Source organism: Budorcas taxicolor, chromosome 11 (genome assembly GCF_023091745.1).
Source record: "Budorcas taxicolor isolate Tak-1 chromosome 11, Takin1.1, whole genome shotgun sequence".
NCBI classification, from domain to species: Eukaryota; Metazoa; Chordata; class Mammalia; order Artiodactyla; family Bovidae; genus Budorcas; species Budorcas taxicolor.
In genome coordinates this window covers 127392639-127408361 of record NC_068920.1, presented here as the reverse complement: position 1 = coordinate 127408361, position 15723 = coordinate 127392639, and the positions used below count along the sequence as shown (strand labels likewise).

Below are 15723 nucleotides of genomic sequence, written 5' to 3'. Positions count from 1 at the left end.
TTTCCCTCCCCTCAACTTTATTTGAACTGTAGCCTTAACAGAACTGGATGCTTGGGTGGTGTCCAGAACTCTTACTTCCCGGTTGGCTGGATCTGTTCTTCAGATCTCTTTCCCTTCTTTGTTGGGCATAAACCTCTTAGAACCCTGTGACACCTTGGTCTCTCCCGGTGCCTGTCCAGGCTCCCAGATGAGTGAGCACTTTCCTAGTTAAGCTTCAGATATTTTCCCCCTAGGCTTCTGGCTGCTCTGCTCTGACCCCATAGCCTTTTTCTTCAACCCTTTGATGAGATGCCCCCAAGACTGATTATTGGAAGACTGCTCTTTCTACCTAACCCATATTGCTCTGTTCTGTTTTAATTGGTTCTCATTATCGATCTGATTGATAAGCTTATGCTGTTTTGGTGTCTGGACTGTTAAGGCTTGGTCTCTGCTTCAGTGAAGCTTGGTTTCTTTATGTTTTTTGGCTCCTGGGTCTAGTTTGATCTCAGCTGTGGCCAAGGAGCTTGGGAGCTGGCCATCCCTGGAGCTTAACAGCATCACTGTAGTTCCCACTGAGAGCCAGAAACTGATTCCACAGCTCTATTTCTCTGCTGGGTTTCCCAGCTCCTACTTCCTTTGGAGCCCCTCACCAAGTTTCTCTTTTCCCGCTGAGGAATGTCTTGAGCTCTCAGGTCTTCCCTGGTGCAGAAGGGAAGGACACTATGGTCTCCCGGCAGATTTCGCTAATGTACAGACAGCATTTTCATGTTGGGCCAGGGCTAGGGTGAGACACTCACCTCAGTGCGGAATTGAAGACAGCACCCAAAATCTTAGTTGTCAACAGCAGTGTTTTAATGTAATATTTAAAAGATAAAAATGAATACAAGAAGGACTTCCTTGGTAGTCCAATGGTTAAGAATCTGCCTTGCAATCTAGGGGACATGGGTTCGATCCCTGGTTAGGGAACTAAGATCCCGCATGCTGTGGGGCAGCTGAGCGTGAGTGCCCTAACTACTGAGCCCACGCTGCAACTAGAGAATCCATGTGCCATGATGAAATATCCTACATGCTGAAACTAAGACCGATGCAGCCAAATAAATAAATATTTTTAAAAAATGAATGCAAGAAACCATGGTAAACAAAATACCAGAATTTAAAATAAAACCAATGTCAGTTTAATAGTGCTGTACTTAGCTGTAGGTGCCGCTAGTGGTAAAGAACCTGCCTGCCAATGCAGGAAACTCAGGAGACGAGATCCTTGGATCAGGAAGATCCCCTGGAGGAGGGCATGGCAGCCCAGTCCAGTATTCTTGCCTGGAGAATCCCATGGACAGAGGAACGTGGCAGGCTGCAGTCCATGGGGTCACACAGAGTCAGACACGACTGAAGTGACTGAGCCTGCATGTACCCAGCTGTGCTGCAGCCTGAGGCAGGAGGAACAGAATCATCAATACTGACTTTGTCTTTTTGTACCTACAGCAAGTAACTCACTCCACTCACCCTGATCTTGACCCTGGCTTTACACCAAAGGCAGAGGTAGTTTCCCCACATAGATTCAGTGCGTTGTTTGGTGCCGGGTCCTCCAGGGCCCTGCAGAGACTTACCTTCTTGACAGGCCTCCCCAGGGTGGTCCATGGCTGAGCTCTTCTTTCACTTAATGTGAGCGACTCCACCCCGTCAGTCTGAGGACCCCACTCCATCTGGGAACTAAATCCTCTCCTTTATGATTGCTTTCTGATGATCTCCGGTAAAAGCCATCTCCTTGGCCTCCTCAAGTAATGAGTGCTTTGAGTGCTGGGGAGTCTTATCTCCCCAACTTCCTTGGTCTCTGAGCCCAGGGAAGGCTGTAGCACAGACCATCTCCCTTGTTCAGGTGCCCTGTATCTGCCCTTTCTCAGATGGATTTTCATCATTTTCTTACTTAGAGCTTTGTATATTAATGCAGCTTCTGTTTTAATGTAAATCTAGTTTTTTGTTTGTTTTTTAAAGTATTTGTTTATTTTACTGTGTTGGTCTTAGTTGCAGCATATGAACTCTTGGTTGCGGCATGTGGGATCTAGTTCCTTGACCAGGAATCGAACCCAGGCCCTCTGCACTGGAAGCATGGAATCTTACTCACTGGACCACCAGAGAAAGCTCTAAATCTAGTTTTTAACTTAAGAATTCTCACTCTTCAAGCATAATTTTTAATACACTGTTTTAACACTCTGTTCTGGATGTTTTCTGTTAAAGGAAACTATGGTTAAAATTATTAAAATTTAGATTGTATCAGAGCTTATGTATTTTATAAACATATTGGTGCAAGGTGTCTTAGGGTCATTGGGTTGCAAGGAACAGAAATTTAATTCAAATTAGAGTAAGTCAAAAGGAATGCATTGAATAAATATAAAGGAACCTTCCAGAACCCAACAACAGGAAGTGAAGCTGGATTTTGTGAGTATTGGGAAGTTATCAGGTGTGTCTGTGCCTATCTCCCTCCTCTTGGAGCGTCATAGTCTCGAATTGCAGCTTCTTCCAAGTGTCTTCTCTGATGTCTTGCCCCTTTTTTTTTGACAAAAGACTCTTCTCTGCTTATTTGTGAGCATGTATATGATTGACAGTAGCTACCAGCCTGGTCCACATGGTTGTCCCACACTGTTTTGATTCCAGTTCCTAAGCTGGTACTCAGATTCTCAACGGAGAGTGTGTGGCTGCTATCTGATCCTGGTCTAGGTAGTAATGGCCAGTAGGAGGCAGCCATCTGATGTAATGTATCTGATCATCATTTCAGCATGGGGTAGAGCATATGGTAAGCTAGGCCAATGTGTTTCCTACAGTGACTAAAAATAAAGTAAAATCTTTGCCCTTTGAGAGAAAGATTATAGTCCTCCTCAAAGACTGGCTTGCAGACACGTGGGATATAATCAGGGTTAGAAAATAAGGCAGGGATGGGGATTCTGTTAGGTCAAAGTTCACATAGGAGCTCAGGTTTGAGTTGTACTTGGACTTACAGCTACTCGTTTACTAATTAAAGAGAAGGCAGGCATTCCAGATACAGAACATGAGCAAAAAGCACTGAGGCACTAGGGGACACCGTCCAGTCCCTCAGCTCTATGTGGGCTCCAGACTCTCATGGGCCTTGTCTGCTACATTAAGGGTAGGATTTCATCTTGTAGGTGGTTGGGGCTAGAGGAGTATTGTCAGCAGGGAAGTGGCATTCTCACATTGCTATTAATTTATGAAATATCTATTAATCATCTATTGTGTCCCAAGATGGGCTTCCCTGGTGGCCAGTGGTAAAGAATCCACCTGCCAGTGTAGGAGATGCAGATTCGATCCCTGGGTCCGGAAGATCCTCCGGAGAAGGAAATGGCAACCCACTCCAGGATTCTTGCATGGGAAATCCCATAGGCAGAGGCTCGCAAAAGAGTCGAACACGACTTAGTGACTCAACAAGAACAGCAGCAGCAAACGTACCAAACACTGTGCTAGCCCTGAGGACTCCAGGGGAAACAAGCTCTTCTTGCCATTTTAATTTTCTTTGGTGACTCCTTTTTCAAGTGCGCCACCTCGAGAATAATGTGGAATGTTGTTCGTACAGTTGCATGGTATTCAAAGTCCTAAAAGCGGTGTTTAATGATAACCTTAAAGTATACATAGTATACTTTATGAAAAAATGTAAAGTATCGTAAGTATATAATAAAGTACTATGATGACATAGTACTTTCCTGCCAAGGCAGAAAAAGTGGCTCCTTCTTTGCTTTAGCCTGTCTCGTAGGGAGGTGAGCATGTCACAGGAGGTCACAACACACTGTGCTGAGTGCAGCAATAAAAGTACAGGCCAAATGTGTGATAATGAAAGCCAGGGGGATAAAGTAATTATCCTCTAATTAAAAAAAAAAAGAAAGAAAGCCAGGGGGGCAATTATCAGGGAAAGGGAAGACTTCATGGAAGAGGTGTTATTTTAGCAATGTTAAACTCCTTTTATCTAGCAGAGGATCAGGTCAGAATGTTCTCCGCAGAGGGAATGACATGCAGCAAAAAAGTTATAGTTCTGAAAGCTTGGTGGTAGAGGAGAGAGCATGGGAAGATAGATTCTGGGCGAGGACAGGAAATATTCAGGTTATCAAGGTCTAGAGCATATTTTGTTGGTGGGAGTGTAAAGTGATACAGCCACTTTGGGAAAAGGTCTGGCAGTTTCTTCTAAAACTAAATATATACCCACTCAGTGGCGTAGCACTTATACTCTTATTTGTTTTAGTCGCTAAGTTGTGTGCAATTCTTGCGACCCCGTGGACTGTAGCCCTCCAGGCTCCTCTGTCCATGGGATTCTCCAGGCAAGAATACTGGAGTGGGTTACCATTAGGTATTTACCCAAGAAAAATAAAAGCATATGGCACAAAAAGACTTGTAAAAGAATGCGTTTAGAGTTTTGTTCATAATAGCTCCACATTTGAAATAACCCAAATGTCGATCAGTAAGAGAAAAGATACATAGATCAACAATAATAGCAACAAACTACTGACACCAATATAAACTATTATGTTAAATAAGAGATCCTTACACAAAAAAGCACATACTGTATGATTCCATTTACATGAAGATTTAAAGTTGATAAAACTAGAAGTAGATTGCATCCAGGGGGGATATGAGGGTGGGATTATCTGGAAAGGGGTTGAGAGAACTTTCTGTGATTCAGAGGTTTTATATCTTGTTAGGGGTTTGGGTTACTTGAGTGTACATTCATCAACACGTATCCAATAATATACTTAAGATTTATACATTTCTCTGTAAATAGATTTTATTTCTACCCAGCCCCTCCAAAAGAACTGTAAATTCTGAATAGTAGTTAAAGATATGCTGAAGTGTTTATGGTGAAGTGCACCAAGGTCTACACCTTTCTTGGAAATGCATCAAAAATATGAGTTGATGATTACATAGACAGATGATAAATATGTGATAAAACAAGTGTAGCAAAATGTTAACAATTTGTAGACTCTAGGTGGTGAGCATATGGAGGTTCACCATATGAAAGTATGATCTTTTTGATTTTGCTGTGTGTTTGAAATTCTTCACAATAAAATGGGGGAAAACATAAAGATTCTTAGCATACTGCTGCGTTCAGGAAGTTGGTCTTTATTCTGATTTTGGGAAGTTAATGAATCCTTTTAAGAGGAGTTTTTAGACGATTATAAGACTGGAAAGAGATCCAAGGCATGACACTAAGAACTCTGTTTTAGTTCCGATAGGAAAAGAGAAGAGTATGAAGGAGAGTCAGGGGTGAAAGAGCAGTGTGAATTCCAGGGAGATTTAAGGGATAGAATTGTTAAGACTTGGGTAATGGTGAGAGTTGGGGTGGGAAGGAGATTGGGAGCTGGTGCACAGGTACTAGGAAGGGGTCCGAGACCTGGGAGCTGGTGGACGGTGATGGGTAGTCTGGTCAGACATCCTGAACTTCAGAAAAAAGGCTTTAGCATGAAATGAAGTTGGAATGGGCTGTGATTAACTGTTGGGAGCTGAGAGAATGTCACCCTGCTTTCCAGGTTGGGGGCTTGTCTCCCTCATAACCAGGAGGGTCGAGGAGATTTAGGGTGACCTGGACAAAGCAGATGTGTTTGAAAATCAGTTCTAATGAAACCTAAAGAAATTGAAAACTCTTCTATTATGTACCTTTGATGTCAGTGCCTGTCCCAGGAGAACAAAAGACACAGCTTAGCCTGGCTGCTGAGCTCAAATAACCACAATAGAAAATGCTCTTTCTGGAACAGAGCTGGTTAACCTGATCTTACTCTGAAAGCACAAAATGCAGAAACTGAAGTAAGCTTTGAAGCATGAAGTTAGAATGGAATGCTCTGGAATTAACAGTTGGAAGCTAAAAGAATGGCAGCCAAACTTCGCAGTTCTTTGGAGAAAGTGGGTGAGTAACACACATGGAGTGTTGGTGGAGGGACCTCCCTGGTGATCCAGTGGTTAAGGCTCCTCCTTGCAATGCAGGGGATGCTGGTTTGATCCCTGGTTGGGGAACTAAAATCCTATATGCCTCAGAACCGCTAAGCCCGCATGTCTTGACTAGAGAGCTCCTGCACCGCTAACTACAGAGCCCACACGCTCTAGAGTCTGCGCCCTGCAGTAGAGAGCCTGCATACTGCAGCTGAGACCCAAGGCAGCCAAAAATAAAATAAGTATTAAAAAACAAAGTGTTGGTGGAAATGATTCGAGCTGGGGCTTGGGTGTCTGTGGTGGGGGCTGACGACCCTGGGCACAGATTCTGTGCCCTCTGGCCGGTCCCAGCTGCTCTCCAGGTTTACACACCATTTACTAGAAGATAGCTGGCACCAGTGGCTTGAGGGAGGGTGGGGGCGAGACAGTTCCTGTCCAAGAGGCTCTTCACTCCTTCAGGTGAGGGAGGAGGCAGCAGTGAGCACAGGGGTTTTGATTTCTTTTCCTTCTCAACTGAAGAGGGTTTTTCTTTTCAGCTCAAGTGTTCTTTTTAAAAGAAAGAATCACTCGTGGAACAAGTGGCACTCTGACAGTGTAGAGGTTTCTGTAGAGATTGCACCTGTGCTTGTTACCCTAGAATACCATCCAGTGAGCTTTGTCTCAGAGGACCCACTGTCGTGCTGGGCTGTGCACTCGGGTTTTGCTCTGTGGATGGGCTGCCTCATCACCCACGGACCTTCTCAAAATGTGTCCCTTCTTCCCCTTGCTAGATTCTAACCTCCTGAAAAGTCGGCACTGTCTAGTGTGTCTCAGTTTGGTGTGGTGTGGGTTTTTTGGTTTTGTTTACTTGTTTTTGTTGGTATCCTTAGGGTGCCGGGCAGGTACCTGAGGACTGCCTATGCAGCGGGCACTGTGCTTCATGACACAGGCCGCAGTGAGATAGTTGTCATCCTTGTCCTTGTGCAGTTTACAGGATTCAGGGAAAGAAGCCATCAAACCAGGAATTAACTACCTAAGTATCGAATTATGCCCCTGATAACGTTCGGAAGGAAAGAGGAGGGTGTGTGTATAACAAGGTATGTAACCTGATCAGAAGAGGAAGGGAGTGGGGACTGGGGCAGTCAGGGGAGGTTCATCAGGGAGATGACATCGAGCCTGAAACATGAAGGATGGCTCGTGGGAGCTGCTCAGGCCAGGAATGAGGTGAATAGGGCAGAGGGAGGGATATGCATAGCCATCTTTAGGTAGCGTGGAGCACAAGCAACATGTGGGAAGAAAACAGGCAATCGTGGCTGGAACAGAGTGAGCAGTGAGAGGCTGTGATGTGAATGAGGCTGGAGAGATGTGAGCTCAGTTGCTCACATCATATCATGGGGTGCTTTGCGGGCCATGTCAGTGTTTGGAGTTTCCTTCTAAGGAGGGCCAGAAGCCACCTGGATTTTCAAACAGAATGATACTCAATTTCTGTTTTTATAAGATCACCCTGGCTTGTAGTATAGAGAAGAGAAAATGGCTCAGCATGACTTGGGGATATCAGTGAACAAAGACCTCAGCCCTGCTAATGTCTCTCACCATTTCTGCATTTGCTAGACAGCTAATGCCATGGAAACAGTTCCAACAAGGCGGGCCGGGTGGCTCTGGGAAAGACCCTCGTCTGGTCAACCTCCGACGGTGACAGTCCAGGCCCAATGTGCTCTGGTTTTATGTGCAGTAATTTACAAGCCTTCTCTGGCAGTTTTGGGGGGATGGAGGAGAATTTTGCCTAGAGAGAAGCCCTGAACTGCAGATGTTCCCCAGTTGTTACAGTCCTAGAAAGGAAGAGCCAGCTGCCACCTGCCCCGTGTTCAAACTGGGCTGTGGCCGTGATTGGGTTCTGTTGATATTTCTGGACCACTGCCAGAGTTTGCCAGTGTCTGATTGTGCCCACAGCTCCCGATGGGGAGAGAGGAAGTTGAGAACCTCCAGTCATCCCCCATCTGGGTGCTCCTTCTGCCTGGGGCAGGGACTGCTTTGACACGTTCCCCAGAAGGAAGCTGGCACATGGTGATTTTAATTTGAGGCAAGTTAGGCGAGATTGACGTTAAAAAAACAAACCCCAAGTCCCCACTGAAATCAGTGTTGAACAAATGCTGCAGATTGACCTTTTCTCCTGCAGAATCTTTGCTGTGCTCCTTGCCATCTGTTCTAGAGTTTAGAAAACTTTCGTTCCTTCTGAAACTTCTGGCAAAATGTGAGTCAGTCGTGGATGGGGGTTTGTCAGCCTCTTGTTGTCACTCCCTGCGGGAGCTCACAGACACTGCACCCGAGTTCTCCCTCCCACCAGGCCCTGCGCAGGTCCCTTGCCTTTCACCGTGTCTTTTCCCATACGTCCCCTGGTAATGGAGGTGTCCTGCAGGGTCTGCTGTGGGGAGGGAGAGTCAGCAGCGAAGGAGAGTGGACCAAGGTCAGGGCCAGGAATTGGTGTGCCTGGATTGCGGCCCTCTGGCCCTGCCTCTAGGTGGCAGCACTGGGAAGCCACTTGGACTTTTCTCTGCGCCTCAGTTGCCCAGCAGGTCAAGTAGAGTTCGCCGCCATACATGTCCCGCTACTTCACAGGACTCTCGTAAAAGTCGAAGTTGGGCTGTCTCATTCAGTCCTAGCCTGGAAATGGGTTTCCTTGACTCGCACAGGGGTGAAGAGCTTTTCTACAGTTGTAGCCAGGATCTATTTATTTATTTATTTATTTTTAATGTTAATTTTTACTTTATTTTACTTTACAATACGGTATTGGTTTTGCCATACATTGGCATGAATCCATCACGGGTGTACATGCATTCCCAAACATGAACCCCCCTCCCACCTAAAAATCAGGAGATTTCTCCTAAAAATCGAGCTTCTTTTGGAAATCAAAAACCTTGGCAGCCCTCAGCCCACATTCCTCCATGGCAACAGCTGGCCTTCACTGAGAAGCAGCCGCCTCGTGAGCGGGGCGTGCCCTTTCTGGCTTGCCCGGGGCTGCCCCTGCTCATGATCTCCCATCAGCAGGCTCCCTCTGTGCACTTTGCCATGCCTGCACTTTCTCCCTGCTTTAGCTGGTCTGTCTGGCCCCTGTAGGTGTTCTAGTTTATGCCCTTTATCTCAAGAAGATACTCCAGATTTAGAACTTTAACGACATTCATTTAGATACCACCTGTACCTACCATAAATACAGAGGATTGGGTGGGGAGGAGGTAAGGCCAGGCCACCTGTATTCATCATATCCCTCCTGTGGGTATGATGGTGTCTTGCCTGTCATTCAGTCCTCCCCAAAGCTAAGAGGTGAATCTCAGCCACCCTTGAAAGGTGAAAGGACGGGGCCTCAGGGAGACCGCGGCTCTCCTGAGCCGGGGTTTGAACCTAACCTGCTGGACTCCGCAGGAATACTCCATGGTCTCAGTGTAGAGTGGACCTGGTGGCCCTGCCCCCACTCCCACCTCTACACGCTGCCTGTGCACATATGTGTCAGTGGTAGGCTTGTAGGTAAAGGCTGTTTGCATGACTCACGGTGCTTACTCCTTACATTTATATAGGGATATGGAATATTCTTTGGGTTTTTTTCTCCTTTAAAGCAGAGTTTCCCCCCTTTTTTCTAGCATCTTTGTCAGAATGAATATTCAGCAGATAAAAGGAAGCTGTGTGTAGAGCCACTGCAGCATCTCCTGTAATCCTAGGTCTCCGAGGGACCCATTCAGTTAAATACCACTGATTTGGTCTTAATTTCTGCAGTTGAGGAAATGGAGACCAAAGAGATCCAGTAACTTATCCAGTGTTGTCCTTTCTTTTCTATCTCCTGGGTAAATACCACTTTAACTGGATTCGCTCTCTGATTATTATTTGTTAGTTAATTAATTTTTGGCTGTGCTGAATCTTCATGGCAGTGCGTGGGCTTTCTCTGGTTTTGGGGTAAGGGGCTACTCTTCAGGGGTGGTGGGTGGACGTCTCATTTCTATAGCTTCCCTTGTTGTGGGGCATGGGCTCTAGGCACGTGGTCTTCAGTGCTGTGGCGTGGGCTCAGCTCTTTGGAGGCATATGGAATCCTCCTAGACCAGAGATTAAACCTGACTCCTCTGCACTGGCAGGCGATTCTTATCCACTGCACCACCAGGGAAGCCCTCTCTCTGTCTGATTCTTTAGTGACGCTTCAGAAAGCTGTTTAAAATTATTTTATGCTAGCTTTCTGTTAGTTCCAAGAGAAACTGCATTAAGTAAATAGCAGTCATTGGGTTAAACCTCATTTTGAAAGAGAAACACAGAACGTGTAGGATGGAGAAGTGGAGGACGTGAGCAGAGTGTGGGTCTGGGTGAAGTTTCCTGCATCTTAGTCTCCTCTGGCTCTGGTTTCTGTTTCCTTTCTTCTCACACAAGTGGAAGCCATTCCTCAAGGTGTGGATGGAACCCATGATAGGAAATGAAGTTTCCTTTTACCTGCAGGAAATAAGCAAGCTGCAGATGCTGGTAACCCAGACTCCAGGCTCGATTGCTAAATATCCACCAAAAACCTCTTTGGCAGCAAATCCAGAAACCCTGTCTCAGCACCATGATGGGCTTCTTTGTTTCACGGTTTAATCATTCTCATTGTCTGCCCAGCTGTTCCCTATCTCTGTGCGTATCACTGCTCAGATCATCAGTTTGGCGCTTTCCTTCTCTTTTCACTCACCTTCCCTCCCATTCGTCCTTGCTAAGTGGACTCACTGGTGTCTTGATTCATTCAGAACAGCCCCCAGGGCCTGGTGCCACCTAGCATGATTGCTTATTTGAGATAAAGCCAGGAGCAGTACTACAATTACTTTAAAAGCCCCATTGCCAGTGTTGAATAGCATGATCAGGCTCCTTGAGAAGGTTCTGTTTAAAAGATTTCAGTCCAGATAATGATTTTGATGACCGTGATCTCCTGTTGATGTCACAGTTGAACAAGATTTTAGAAATTATATAATCCCCTCTGTTTGTATTACAAAGGGCTTCCCTGGTGGCTCAGATGATAAAGAATCTGCCTGCAGTGCTGAAGACCTGGGTTCAATCTCTGGATCAGGAAGATCCCCTGGAGAAGGGAATAGCAACCCACTCCAGTATTCCTGCCTGAAGAATCCCATGGACAGAGGAGCTGGCAGGCTAGAGTCTGGGGGGTCACAAATAGTTGGACATGACTGAGCGACTACACTTTCACCTTTTCTTTCATGTATTACAAATTCTCACTTTCCTTTTTTCCCTCAGGGATGGATAGCCGTTTCTGTCATCTTCGCTTGAGAGGTAGAAGTCCAAGTTATCTCAGTCATTTCATTGGTGACTTGTTGATACTGTGCTCATTAAAGCCTTTTATCAGGACTGTGGTAGGAAGCAGGTAAACCTGAATTTAAAAGATGAGCGATCTCTTGGGAAATGCAAATTAAAATCACAATTAAATATCACTTCACACTCAAGAAGGCAATGTCAGCCCACTCCAGTACTCTTGCCGGGAAGGTCCCATGGATGGAGGAGCCTGGTAGGCTGCAGTCCACGGGATCGCTAGGAGTCGGCACGACTTCACTTTCACTTCCATGCATTGGAGAAGGAAATGGCAACCCACTCCAGTATTCTTGCCTGGAGAATCCCAGGGACGGGAGAGCCGGGTGGGCTGCCGTCTATGGGGTCGCACAGAGTCGCACTACTGAAGCGACTTAGCAGCACCAGCACACTCAATAGAATGGCTAAAATAGAAAGACCAATAAAACCAAGTGTTGGTGTTAGAACAGGGTCCATATTTCTCAGTGTGTGTGTGTGCTCAGTTGCTCAGTCCTGTCCAGCTGTTAGAGACCCATGGACTGTAGCCCACCAGGCTCCTCTGTCCATGGGATTTTTCAGGCAAGAATACTGGAGTGGGTTGACCTTTTCTTCTCCAGGGGATATTCCCCACCCAGGGATCGAACCCGAGTCTCTCATCTCTTGCATTGCGACAGGGCAGTAATTAGCTTGAGTTGTATAGTAGCTGCTCCTTTACATGGACCGTATACTTTGGCTTACCACAATCTCTACCACTCTCTGTAGTCTTTTCTAATCTCTCCTCATTAAGAGGAAAGCTAATTCATTTTTGAGGACTCACTATGTGTCAGGCACTGTTCTTAGGCATGAAGATACAGAGGGGAACCAAACACAAAACCTCTAGTTCATATAGTGAGTGGAAAGTACCCATCTGCATCATCAGAAACTAGAGGGAGAAAGTGAGGCCAAGAGTACTGTGTATTTTAGGGAAAGTGGGAGAAATCATGTTTCTTTGTGGAAATAAAAAAAAATATTTCTGCATTTAAAATGAATTGGTAAAAGTGAGTCTGTCAAAGTTATCCTGTCCTGCCTCTTTCCCTTGCCTCACATAATGGGTCAGATCCTTTTTCCCATTACAGTTCAATACGTTCACGAATTTTCCCAAGAAATGGATTGCAGCAAAATCCTGAAGATTATCTTAGTGTTTTAAAAGATGCCAGTAGGCAGAGCGATTGGCACAGGCTCCATTGGGCAGACTGGCATGGGCTCTGCTCAAAGTTAGCTTTTCTTCCCTCTGTGCAAACTCTCCAGCTCTGCTTTAGATTTTTCCATTTAATCAAGATGTAGGGATGCAACTCAGTCTTAGGTAAGCACCTCTCTTGAAGCCTGATAGCTGCCTTCTGTAATCCCCATACCCTCTTCAGCTGTGGGGGGAGCCTCTTCTCACCCTGATGCGCATGGCAGATGTGGGCCTGTGGTGAAGAAGAGTGGTGCTGTTTGCTCTCTACCTGAAACTTACACTCCTCTTAGTCAGCCATTGGTGAAAGGGACTAACATTTTTAAACTGACAAATCCTATCAGGCTTTGATTTTTTTCTTTTTCAAGGTTTTTTTTTTTTTTTTTTTTTTTTATGTGGATCAGTTTTTTAAGTCTTTATTGTCCTTGTTACAATATTATTTCTGTTTTGGTTTTTAAGCCCTGATTTAAATGCTTCTTACCTGCAAGTGCCCATGTGGTGCTAGTGGTAAAGAACCCGCCTGCCAATGCAGGAGACATAAGAGATGCAGGTTTGATCCCTGGGTTGGGAAGGTTCCCTGGAGGAGGTCATGGCAACCCACTCCAGTGTTCTTACCTGGGAAATCCCATGGACGGAGGAACCTGGAGGGCTACAGTGCTTAGGGTCTTCAAGAGTCAGACGCGACTGAAGCGACTTAGCATGCAGCACGCACCTGCAAATAAGCCCCTTGATAGGCATAGATGCCTAAAACGTGGTTCTGTTTGTGGGAAGCATAGTGGCTCATTTCTTTGTCTGTAGGTTCTGCCCACAACTAGCTATTGGGTCCTAAAAATGTGGTTCCTCCCCGAGAAAGCAAAGTGCTAGGACTTAACACTCTGTAGCAGCTCTGCTTGAAGAAGGAAATGGCAACCCACTCCGGTGTTCTTGCTGGGAAAATCCCATGGACAGAGAAGCCTGGCGGGCTACAGTCCATGGGGTTGCAGAGAATCAGACATGACTGAGCAGCTGGGCACAGCACAGAACCACGGCTGGTGCAAAGTCTGCACTTCTGTGATTTAAAGAGAGATTCAAAATCTGTAAAAGGAATACCCACTTGTATTGTTCACACAACAATTATGATTATACATAGAAATTTTATAATTTATCATTTATATTAATACTATTTTCTCCAAGTTTAATTGCTTATAAGGCACATTATGAATTTAATGGCTTTTGAGGGGGAAAGGGAAGACAAGTACTACTGCATTAAATGTACATATTTATTACAAGAAAATTCTGATCCTAAAAATTAAAATGTAAAAATATGCATCTTAGAATTGCTTTCTTTTGCATGTGTGTTAAGACTTCAATCTATTGTCGATGCTTGCTAGGGTTTTTAAAATCTTTTATGGTAAGTACTCAAAATTGTAGAATTAAATCAACGGTTGAGCAGTATGAGTGGACTTTATTATAAGAAAATGAAAAATGTTATTGAGGTACAAAGATTAGAGAGATGACAGCTGAAATGAAAGACTGGATGGTAAATTTTAGTGTTTACTTGACTACTGAAGAACACAATGACAGGAAATATACAAACATGCAATCTCTGCTAAATCATTATCAAAATGCACATTTGGAACATTTGAATCTGTTCAAAAATTTTTTAACACAGAATTATGTGTGTGCTTTATGAAAAAACGCAACAAAGCTGTATGATTAAGGTTCTCTTTGGTTGCATGGAACAGAATCCTACTCAAGTTAATTTGAAAAAAAAACCCAGTTATTATAAAGATACAACAGGAAATACTGAGAACATTGACAGACAGCTGCTGGAGGGCTGCTGGGTCTTCGAGGATTTCGAGTGAAATGGTTGGGACTCAGGTCTTATATCACAGGCCTGAGGTCTCTATAATCACTACTAATGACCCTGTCTCATCCCAGGACTATGCCATAACCCCAGCTCAAGTTCCTGTACTGCTGACTTCTCTCTGTGTTCAGCTCCATCCAGTTAGTCATCACCTCCATGCAAAGAGGGCTTCCCTAGTAGCTCAGCAAAGAACAGCCTAGCAGTTTTTTTCAGTACCCAGGGTCAATGTGCAGGGTAGTACAAGCTAAATTAATGCAGGTGTGTGACCAGGGATAGACTAATTGTCTGATATAACTGCTGGTTATCCCAAAGCTTCGCCTTTGATAGCTTTGCTGCACCTATCTACCCAAACTTTTTAACAGTGGCACTGAAGGCCTCTGACAGTGTTTGAAGAGTGAGGTCAAGGTTAGGGGTTCTAAGAATTTGTGGAACACCAAAGTATAACCAGTTTAGAGCATTGAAGGATTTCTGTTAGAGTTATAATAATCTCTTTTAATGAATTATGAACTGTGTTTTAGAGGAGGGTTAGTGCAGACATTAAAAAAATCTGCCCAATAATCATCGTGCTTCCCTGGTGGCTGCTGTGTAGAGTAGCTGTTTCCTAACTGTGACCATGTCTTCTCAACAGCCCATGAGGTAGGGAGGGCAGAAGTAATCCTCCAAGTGTATTGTTGATTAATCAGGGGATGAGGTGAGGAGGGATGAGAAGAAAGGAAGGGAAGGAGATTCTCGAAATTGATTGCCAACTATCTTAGAACAGTTTTCCAAATAATTTCCAAGCCTCTCTGTTTAAGTATTGGACTTAGGTGTTTTTTGTTTTTTGTTTTCTTTCTTTCTTTTAAAGAAGTCTTTGGTTGAATCTAATCTCTTTGAGCCTCTGTTTTCTTCAGTGAGTAACTGTTGTCGTACAGGGAAGAATATCACCTGGCTTCATAGGATTGTGGTATGAATTAACAAGAGCTCAGAGTGCCCAGGAGAGTGATTCCCCGGTGGCTCAGACAGTAAAGCATCTGCCCGCAATGCAGGATACCCGGGTTCGATCCCTGGGTTGGGAAGATCCCTTGGAGAAGGAAATGGCAACCCACTCCAGTGCTCTTGCCTAGAAAGTTCCATGGATGGAGGAGCCTGGTGGGCTACAGACCATGGGGTCACAAAGAGTCGGACACGACTGAGTGAGTTCACGATGACAGAGTGCCCAGGAGAGCAGGTGGAATGTAGTTGGTTCTTTTTTTTATCTGTTCGTTCATCTGTTTTATCTATTGTTCTCCTGTGGTTTTTTTTTTTAGATAGGAGTTTAGGAACAGTTTTTCTGATTCTTGCTACCCTATCCCACAACTGATACCTCTGAATCCCAGAATCTTAAGAACACATTTTGTGCCAGACCAGCCCTAGGCCTAGCTGACCATGGCATCAGAACCATTAGCAGTGACATCAGCAGCCTGCAGCCACATGGTCATTTGACTGACTTCTACAACATGACTTATAAGAG

At 44.9% G+C, this 15723-nt stretch overlaps 1 protein-coding gene across 1 annotated transcript in view; it reads left to right on the top strand.

Moving 5' to 3' along the window:
- Window positions 1-15723, top strand: part of AAK1 (AP2 associated kinase 1) — a 152013-nt gene that overhangs the window by 59175 nt on the left and 77115 nt on the right. The gene's annotated exons all lie outside the window — the stretch shown is intronic.